At 37.8% G+C, this 9,712-nt stretch overlaps 1 long non-coding RNA gene across 1 annotated transcript; it reads right to left on the bottom strand.

The window, feature by feature from the left end:
* Positions 1–362: 362 nt before the first annotated feature.
* Positions 363–9,172, bottom strand: LOC136856060 (uncharacterized). Its single transcript, XR_010858211.1, has 3 exons — positions 9,053–9,172; positions 4,740–4,878; positions 363–2,786 (listed from the first exon to the last, which is right to left on the bottom strand). It is a non-coding gene; the product is annotated as an uncharacterized lncRNA (long non-coding RNA).
* Positions 9,173–9,712: the final 540 nt, after the last annotated feature.

Raw genomic sequence — 9,712 nt, 5'->3', positions numbered from 1 at the left:
ATGACAGCTGTAACCAGAAGAGAGTAAATTACAACAAATTTGTTACTCAAAAGACTTAACATTAACAAGAGCAAATTTATTAGTGAAAATTCAATAGTAAAACGGTACAGTATTCTAATTCTAGCTTTTTCGAGCAAAAAGGAAATAAGATCGATTTTATATGGAAAATCTATAACTGCGAGAAAAGATGATATAAGATAGAATTTAGGCCAAAGGGCAAGCACTAGGACCTATGAGGTCATTCTAAGCTGAAAGGGATTTTGACAGTAAAAAGGTTTGAAAGGTGTAACAAGAGGAAAACCTCGCAGTTGCACTATGAAGTAACTGTTAAGATGGGAGAGAGAGAGAGAATATGAATGGAGGTAGAGTAAAAGGAACATACAGGGTTGCAGCTAAGGGCCGAAGGGACACTGCAAAGACCCTCATGTAATGCCCACAGTGAACCGAATTATTGCTATCAGGTTGAGCTTAAGTTAAAATGTCCCCCATGGCATATTTGTACGAACAAACTTTGCTGTTTTTGCCCAAAAGTAAACTTATTTTAGTTAATTCTTGTTAAATTTATGGTTTACAACTGTAGAACGTTTTTATTTGTGTGAGCAGTAGCAATGCCAGATTCAAAGTACTGACAAACAAGCAGGGAAGGAAAGTTATTTCGTCAAAAGACCATGGCAAACCACATAACATTTAGGCCTTAAAAATATAAATTTAGAACAAACATTTGTAACAAAAATAATTTTACAAGCAATTCCTTGTAAGAAGCCTCATTACATTTCTAAGGTATTATTGGCTATCCATACCTTGATAACCGAGTGCGTCTAACAACAAATACGCAAACTATAGGCCTAGGGATATTAGTAAGCTAATCAAAAGCCTGTGATATCACCACTATTTCTGACCAATTTTTGTACAGTAACTGTATCTCTATTTACTCTTAGCAAAATAGATAAATGTCACACAATACAGAAAAGCCGCAAAGCAGTATTAATCACCGTAAGCTATAAGTCTACTATGGTACAATACCGTAGTTTAACAAGACCTCAGAGCCATTATTAGACTCATAGGAGTGGCCGCAGGGTTTTTTTTCCAAGACGAGAGGACTACCAGTATACAAATGTTGCAAAGGACTTTTAGTTACATGGAAAGCAAAATGCAAGACAGCTGGGAGCACAAAATAAAAACTACAACTGACACTAAGTACCTAGGAGACTAAAATGCAAGTCAGTTGGAGACCAAGTAATGCATAGAGGACCTTTAATATCATACCTCGAAAATTAACAGGTGGGAAATAACTTCTTCACAGCCTAATGCTGCCAATGACTTTCAAAACCAATATAAAAGCAACAGGTAGAAAATATGACATCTGGTTGACAAAGGAATATTCCAAAGAACTTTTAAAACTACAAGAGAGAGAGAGGCAGAAAAGATGAAAAGATGGGAGCCAATGGAACGCCACAAACAGCACTTGATCAATTCCCCAAAAAAGCAAGACAGAAAACAAGGCAGCTGGGGCCAGATGAATGTTACAAGGACTTTTGATGGAAAAGTAACAAGCAGAAAACAGCCGAGGCTTACAGGACCTTTAGTACCATAAGTAAAACGTAGAGGGCAAAGCCTAAACCTCTAATACTACATGAAACTTAACCATCAGAGAATGTGATATAGCAAGGGAATAAAGGAATGTTGCAAATAATCACAGAAAAAGGCACAAGGCAAAGCTAAGAAGAAAACAGAACGTTATAATGCATACTTTGTAAACCACAAAGGAATGGTAACAAAACGAGGCAGGTGGGTGTCCAAAGACTGCTTCAAAGGATCCCTGATAACCCCAAAAAGTGCAAGTAGAAAACACAACTGCTTTTGGCCAAAGGAATACTCGAATTTTTAATAACACAAAACATACCAGCTGGAGGGCAAAGGAAAGCTGCAGAGGACATTTATTACCAAAAAATAATAGGGTCGAAGCAAGGCAGCTGGGAGCCTAAGGAATATCGAGGATAACCTTTTACACGAGTATAACTCAGAAAGCAAGGCTTACCAATAGTGAAACTAATTACACAAGACACCTAGTACCGGTTATAGTCATTCATACAAGGCCTGTATTCATGTCAACAATTACAAAAACCTAACTACTACTGTACTTCAAATGGAATAAGAATAAGTTTAATGGGGATGGTAATTCATTTGATTGTTTTACTGAAAGGCAGTAGAGTGGTTCCAGCCAGTTTCCCTGGAGCTCTTCCAACCTTACTGCCTGACTTCCTAAAACTTTACTTTAAAACACACCTCATCACTTGCATGAGACAAAGTCCTTTGGGCCAGCCCTAATATCATCTAGATAAGTTACTCAATGGTCTTGCTAAGCCACTGTACTAGTAATAATAATAATTACAAAATGCTTTACCCTCAGATTCTGCTGCTGGTTTTAACATCTAAGTTTGGTGGTTTAAAGATAAACTTCTCTGAGGAAGTTGTGTCCTCATAACAGTAAGCAACTTACTGAAGTTAATATTAACCGTTAACTTACATATGGCTAGCAGGATAGCACTAACGTAAGATACAGTTTCAATTGCCAATTCGTGATTAGCCAGGTTATGCATGGGAGAGAGTTGATATCTTGAATGTCAATTCAATTCTGTCTTCAAAAGGGTACTCTCTAATTAAAATAGTCAGGTCTTCCTCAAAATTCTCACTGTCTCTTCAGGACGTCTATCTCTAATTCTCTTTCCACCTCCAAAATGCTTCTCAAGATGAAATCCTCATCTTCATTTAAGGCCACACTGCACCTGAAAGTAAAAGCTTTGTTAAAACTAATTTTTCATTTCTTTAACCAAGACAAGAAATAAAAAAAAATCTACATGAAAAAGCCATTTCCAATTAAGCTATAAACCGAAGCAGGACAAAAAAAAAAAAATTATAGTTATTACTGTAAACAGGTACCAGTTAACAATAATGTCCTCCAGAGGGATAATGAACTACCAACCAGTGAAATACTAGACCAATGCTGGTGTCTCAGTGGTTAGTAGCACTGGGGTACGTTCACCCATTCTGCACTAGAGGACAGTGAAAAGAGGGAATTGGAGTGGTTAGACAGCAAGATAAAGATCCAGACAATAACTGGAATAAATTATAAGATCTAAAGGCGAACTGGGAGAAAAGCCCGGAGGTGCATTAAGACGTAATCTTAGAAGAGGTTGAATAGGAGAGAGAGAGAGAGAGAGAGAGAGAGAGAGAATGGTGACTGACAAGCAGAGGTGAAAGCCACTCTTTTGAAGCCACGCCAACTCAGGACAGTGTAAGTGACAGGTCGTAAACAAACCAGCCTAGAAAAATGGCAGATTGCAGAACCTCGGTCTAGTTACGTCTGCGAATCAGGACAAAACTGAAGGTATTCGGACGGCGCTATAACCCTATCAAATTCACTAGCTTATTCCAAAACTAATCTTCACTTCTGTTCAAATTGTACTCTAAGAAGGGTATTTGCTAAATTGCCTCTCACAGAATGCCTAGGAAAAATTTATTATATAAATCAATAGGCCTATTGTTTGACGGTATCCACAATCTAGTAAATCCACTTGTTATGGAGGCTATATTTGATTAAAATGGGTACTTGGCCTCATAAGGCATGGAGAAATTAAATTATGCAGACAATATAATCAATCTGCCAGAAATGTCAGCAAAGAAGCTTTAATCATCTACGTGAAACAATTGAAAAGGTGAGACACTGAGCAGTCAACGTTGCCATACTCCCAGAAGTATAGAAAACGAATGAGATGAGATACCATATTTATAACCAGTAGCTTGAAATGCTACAGGTACTGGAGAATATATAAAACACAAAAATGTAACATGGAAAATACCAGCTAGCATGGTAATGATGTTTTATGTTAAGGACACTGTCAGGGTACAATTGTCCTAAAGCTAACTGCGCTGGGTAAAGAAGAGGAGGAGGAGGAAGTAGTAGTAGTAGTAGTAGTAGTAGTAGTAGTAGTAGTAGTAGTAGTAGTAGTAGTAGTAGTGAAATAAAATTAACCTAAAATGTTGTCATCACACACGCCCAATTCTTGCCATCATGGTAGAGCAGACCATGTGCAATGCAGTAGGGTACTGAAATCACGTAAAATCATGTAGCCCACATAAGCCTACTGTAAATATTCAATTCTAAGGTAAAAAAAAAAAAAAAAAAAATCTGAGTTTTCCCCAAATAATTATTCTCACATCGTTACCTTAAGTTCCTCTGTAAGGCAAAACGAATAAAAAAAAAAAAAAAACTAGGTGACTGAGGTCTTAAGTAAAAGAACTGTGCAACTAATACTTATCTGTGTATTGACTTAGGACAGACTTCAGCTACATTTTGCAGATCGTCACAGCAAAAAACCACAAGCTCTAAGCAGGGCAGAATGACCAGTTGACAGTTTCTCTCCTAGATACCACACAGTTAAATCCTCACGTTCCCACTCTCCTATTTTAGCCTTTTCCTTCCGGTCTGGGCTAGAAAAGGACATTAGGTCCCCCCACCCAAACTCAGTAAGTCTCTGCCCTAATTACAGTATTGCTGTTCTCTCGAGGCGTCTGATTAAAACCTCAAATATACCGCTCTGAACATCCTAGCCTTAAGCTGCAAGTTATTTATCAAAGCCACCACTGAGTTCATTAAGAATATTAAAAAAGTAAACGTATGTTTGCTGTCAAGACTATTAAATACACATACTGTACCGTTGTTCAATCAAATGCCTTACTTGTTGAACTGCAACTCCCTCAAACGTCGGCACAACAGAGTTCATCTTGAATCCCTATGCCATCTGACCAGTCATCCACATTTGATCCCTTTTCGCTCAGATATAGTGAGCACTCCATGGCACAGGTGTGTTCCGCATCCTGAAAGAAAACGAGCATATTTGTTAACTGCGGATTGTGGAATAGAATAAATGATTTGGGCCAATCAGCGCTGAAACGTAAAATGACAGTGAAAAGGTTTGAAAGGTGTACCAGGAGGAAAACCTCACAGTTGCACTTTGAATCAATTTATTGTTAGGGGAAAAAAGGCACGTTAAAAGAAGAAGAAGAAGAAGAAGAGAGAGATTATGAAGGAGGGTGCAGTAAAAGAAATGAAAGGGGTTGCAGCTAGGGATCGAAGGGACGTTGCAAAGAACCTTAAGTAATGCCTACAGTGCACCGCATGAGGTGCACTGACGACACTATCCCCCTTAAGGGTTGACGGCGGTTTGTGAGTTATTGATAAGCTCAACACAAAAAAATCACTTTAGAAAATCACCAATCATCAAATTTGAAACTTGATATCTCTCTTTATAGGATTAATACGGACGTTGTAAAGAAGAGCAACCCCAGAGTACCTGGGGGTTGTTTATCTTAACAAGCTAATATTTGGGGTGGCTGATGTTAACAAGCTCATTCTGATACTGGCGGTGCATCTGTTTGTTGTCGGCCAAATGGAATGTCCCTTCGCCGTGTTCAGTACTGGGGGGTGGCTGATGTTAACAAGTTCATTCTGAGGATAGCCAATCTTTACATGGGTACTCTGGGGTTGCGGATATGTTCGTTTCATGGTATTGTATTCAGAAAAATTATACAGTTGCCATTAAAGCAATTGATTATTTAAGAGTATAAAGTCACATTTAGAATCTTGCAAGCGAATAATTGGGAACAATAACTTACGTAACAGATTACATAAAATTACGAAAACAAGACTAAAAACACAACTATTATTTTTCTTAGTTATTATGTTTAACACCTCTTGGAAACGGAAAACTGGTCAACACTAACTTACTGATGAAAGTAACAATCATATTCTCGGATTACTACTACCAATACTAAATTTACGTTATGAACTGAGTTCACAAAACTCAATACTTATTCCTCAGGTTTTGTCTCTCCTGAACGTTAATGAATGTAGGCAAAAACAATCCATTATCTTGAAACCATTCTAAAAGCGAAAACAATCACGAAGTTTTAACATTTCTCTAGAGGCCCCTTTGTGTCCACACGCCGTCAATAACGATGTTAACGGTTGATACTGTGGCCAAGTGGGCGGCAGCTGCTTAATGGCATAGTTTAAGTACTGAATGCTCCGGATGAGCGCTGACTTGAATAATTCTTCCTCAAATACACGTTATGTCTGTACCGAGACACTAATGAAAAGTGTGAGTGGATCCTGCATTTTCCATACTTTTTAACGCACATTTACTTTAACGGCCATGCTGTTTACGTTTGGAATTACGGACACTTTTTTTCAGGCGCACTCAAATCGGTACCATTGTTAACTGGCAGTAACATGTCTGAGGAAAAAAAATTAGAATATTAAATCTTTCGTCCTGGTCACCAAGTACTTGTATGAAATGGTCGTCATGCTGTCGCTAGATTAAGAAAAAAAAGTTGAGTATAGTTGACGGTGCGTAGTGTGAGGTAAAAGTAACATAACTATGCATAAAAGGTTTAAAAGCAATACCAAACAGTTAAATGTCCAAAAATGCTTGAAATATTTGTGCAATTCGACAAAGTAAACACTCCGTGCACTGTTTGGCATGTCACGAAATGTACAAATACTACTGATTTCACAACAATGAAACATGAATGTCCATATAATGAACAAATTCACTTAGTTTCCCACAATAACCAATAATTAGCCAAAAATTTCCTTCTACGTGTTAAAAACACACTAACGAAAACAATCTGCAGTAAAAACCACTTCACCTCAATTTTCCTAAGTGATTCTTTGGAAGTAGTCTTATTGACCCTCAATTAATCCTTACTTCCTGACACCAGGCTTTAACAAAAAATAAAAAGCTTATGGAAGCTTGCACCAAACTTCCCACGACACTGAACAATATAGAAAAAACTAAGGAGAAATTGAGGAATCTGATGATATTCAGAAATGGATGGAACTGAAAGTTTATTGTATTTAAAATGTTTCTCAAATTCAGTCAAGATTTCGGAGTGACAGTTAGTTAAGTATACCTTAGTTTTACCAGACCACTGAGCTGATTAACAGCTCTCCTAGGGCTGGCCCGAAGGATTAGACTTATTTTACGTGGCTAAGAAACAGCACTAAGTGGCATTTATAGAGGTATACTCGAAAGAGCATTATTGTAAAATATTTATGATTACGTCACAGGTTGGTTAGATTGACATAAGTTCTACTGTTCATGTGTTCGCCGTCTCTTACTTTGAGCGCTAACTGGGTAGTTAGTGTTGGCGATATATTTCTGTTACGGCTTCGTTTTGATAAAAAAAAAAAAACAGTAAACCAAAACATTTTATCAGAATTCGCGACATTTTTTCGTTGAGGGCTGGTTAGCAAAGGTAAATTGAGCTATAATCACAAACCACCTTATACTTCATAAGCAATTTAATCCGCATTAGACTAAGTTATAATGTCTCAACACGCATTCTACTCATTTGGCCCTTTGGTCAAAATGATTAAAATAACGAGTCCTTCCGGGACTGAGAATGTCAGGTGTTTCTGGAGAAAACTAAACTTTTCCGATTGAATTTCGACTTTTTGAACTTCTTGAACAAGTAAGTTTGACTATAAGACCTACATCCAAGTTAACTAACGCGGCTACTGTTGGTATTCTGGTGTCAGTGTAACGTGTTCCCTTTCAAGTTAAATAAATCCTGTAACTAAAGCTGTATATTCTGCAAGGTTACTCGTCAGAAACCTTCAAAAACCATGTAACAGGACTCACCCCTTCCTCCGGTAAATTTCATATTTTGGGCAAATCATGCGAATGGCAGACGTTTAATACTTCTTGTTACTCATTAACTCCAAATGTTCCACTCCCATCAAATTTATTTCGGTCATTTTCCGCCTTTCGTTGTGCCCAAATTCTAACTACGGTCATCCAACCATGAAACAAGGATACATGAATAATTTCCACTTTCATCACTGTATAACAAATTCACCGCCCAATTACAACTAGCGAATTATCCAAAACCTACACCATGAGGGTAGGATGATTTGGAATGACTGACCAAATTTAGGCCTGGTCCGTACCTAGATGCATGACGTAAGCTACTGGGTTCACATACCAAATGGTGATGGGTTACTATAAGGCCTGAAACGGCAATAGGAGGCTCTCAGTGGACTGCAACCTCTTGCCTCAGATTTTGTAACCTGGCATTTGCCACGATACAGCCGTAACCTAAAATTTTTTAATGAAACTTCAACTTGAGGCGAAGATATTTGGCTTTTCTAAGCCAATACTAAAACTAAAACGACAATTAGCTGTAGCCTATTTAATATCAGGTGTCTTCAATTTATTAAATCACCAAATAGCCAAGTTCCAGAACTTCACAAAACACTGGGCGAATCAGTGTAACGGTAAATATTGCGGGGGACGATGCAAGGGTGGTTAACCTGTTCTAAGTTCCGTCCATAAATGAGGGAAATTTTAAACTTCAAATGAAATGGTAGGATGGTAACCAAAAATAAACACGGGTAATTCAGTGGATCCTACATACTAGCCTTATTAAAAGTGGGTCGATTACAGACCAGGAGGTATAAACTATAAGTAGCCAATGATACCCAAAATCTTTATGGAACTGGGTGGGCGAAACCCTCCCCGACCAGGTTACAGGTAAGAGCACAACGTCCTAGGTAAGGTTAGGTTTAGATATAAGTTTTTTTGGCCACTTCTAAGAGAAAAAAAGAAACGCCTCTTGCCACCCGCGTTTGAAGTCTCTCCATTAGGCCTCGGCACAAGCCACCAACCACACGAAATGCTGATCATTTTCACACAAGACTTGACGACTAACGATTTCGTTTTAATTTGCAAATACGCTCGCCCTGTGCCAGCAACCCTTTCATATCATTTAACCTAAATTCACTTTTTTTTTTTTTTTGCCGACTGATGACATCCACGAAAGTGTTCCCCCAGAGCCGGTTGTTTAATAACTCACGTCAAAATTTCAGTTGATTTACTCCCCCAAAAATAAATACTAGAAACAATGCCAAACGTCATTTAAAATCATACGCTTAAGGAATAGCCAACTGCAGGCTTTTTATCACTTACAGCAAGTAAAAGTAGCCTACCTTGTTCACCAGGTATACAGAAACCTCTTCATGACGAAAGTCTAACGTCAAATGACAGTAACCAAAGGTTCCAACACTATCCCCTCAGCCTTTTCCAGGAATACCAAGTCTTATATTTCATTGCATTCGACTCTTTATTTTGTTAAATGTTCCAGTGATATTATCATTAAGTTCTATAAATAATTATTTCATAATGTAATCGAAAATGTAGAAAAATTTACTTTAACACAAACGTCATTCTGACTAAACAGAAGACTTTGAATATATCCTTCCGTTTGGCGCTGGTATTGGTTGCGGGGGGTTGGGGGGAGAGGCCGAGGGGTTATTTAATTATGGTTCTAACTGCGGAACTGTAGGGGCGGGTTGGGGGGTGGGGTTAGTTAGAACTCTTCTTGGTAGTTGTGCTTATCAGAGGAAAATTACTCAAGAATTTTACAGAGCAAAATATAATAAATCAGAAATTAACAACAAATTAGAAAAATGTTCAGACATTGAAAACGAAAATATGACAAATTAATAAAAAAGAAAAAGTTGTGGTTATATTATTATTAAAATACAAACTGGCAACCAAAAAGACACCGCCTGATAAATCACAGGTGCTAATAGGCGTAGGCCCCCGAAAATAAACGTAAATTAAAACCAAATCCGCCTATTTTGAAA

This window comes from Macrobrachium rosenbergii, chromosome 34 (assembly GCF_040412425.1).
Source record: "Macrobrachium rosenbergii isolate ZJJX-2024 chromosome 34, ASM4041242v1, whole genome shotgun sequence".
Classification (NCBI taxonomy): Eukaryota; Metazoa; Arthropoda; class Malacostraca; order Decapoda; family Palaemonidae; genus Macrobrachium; species Macrobrachium rosenbergii.
This window is presented reverse-complemented; position numbering and strand designations above follow the sequence as displayed.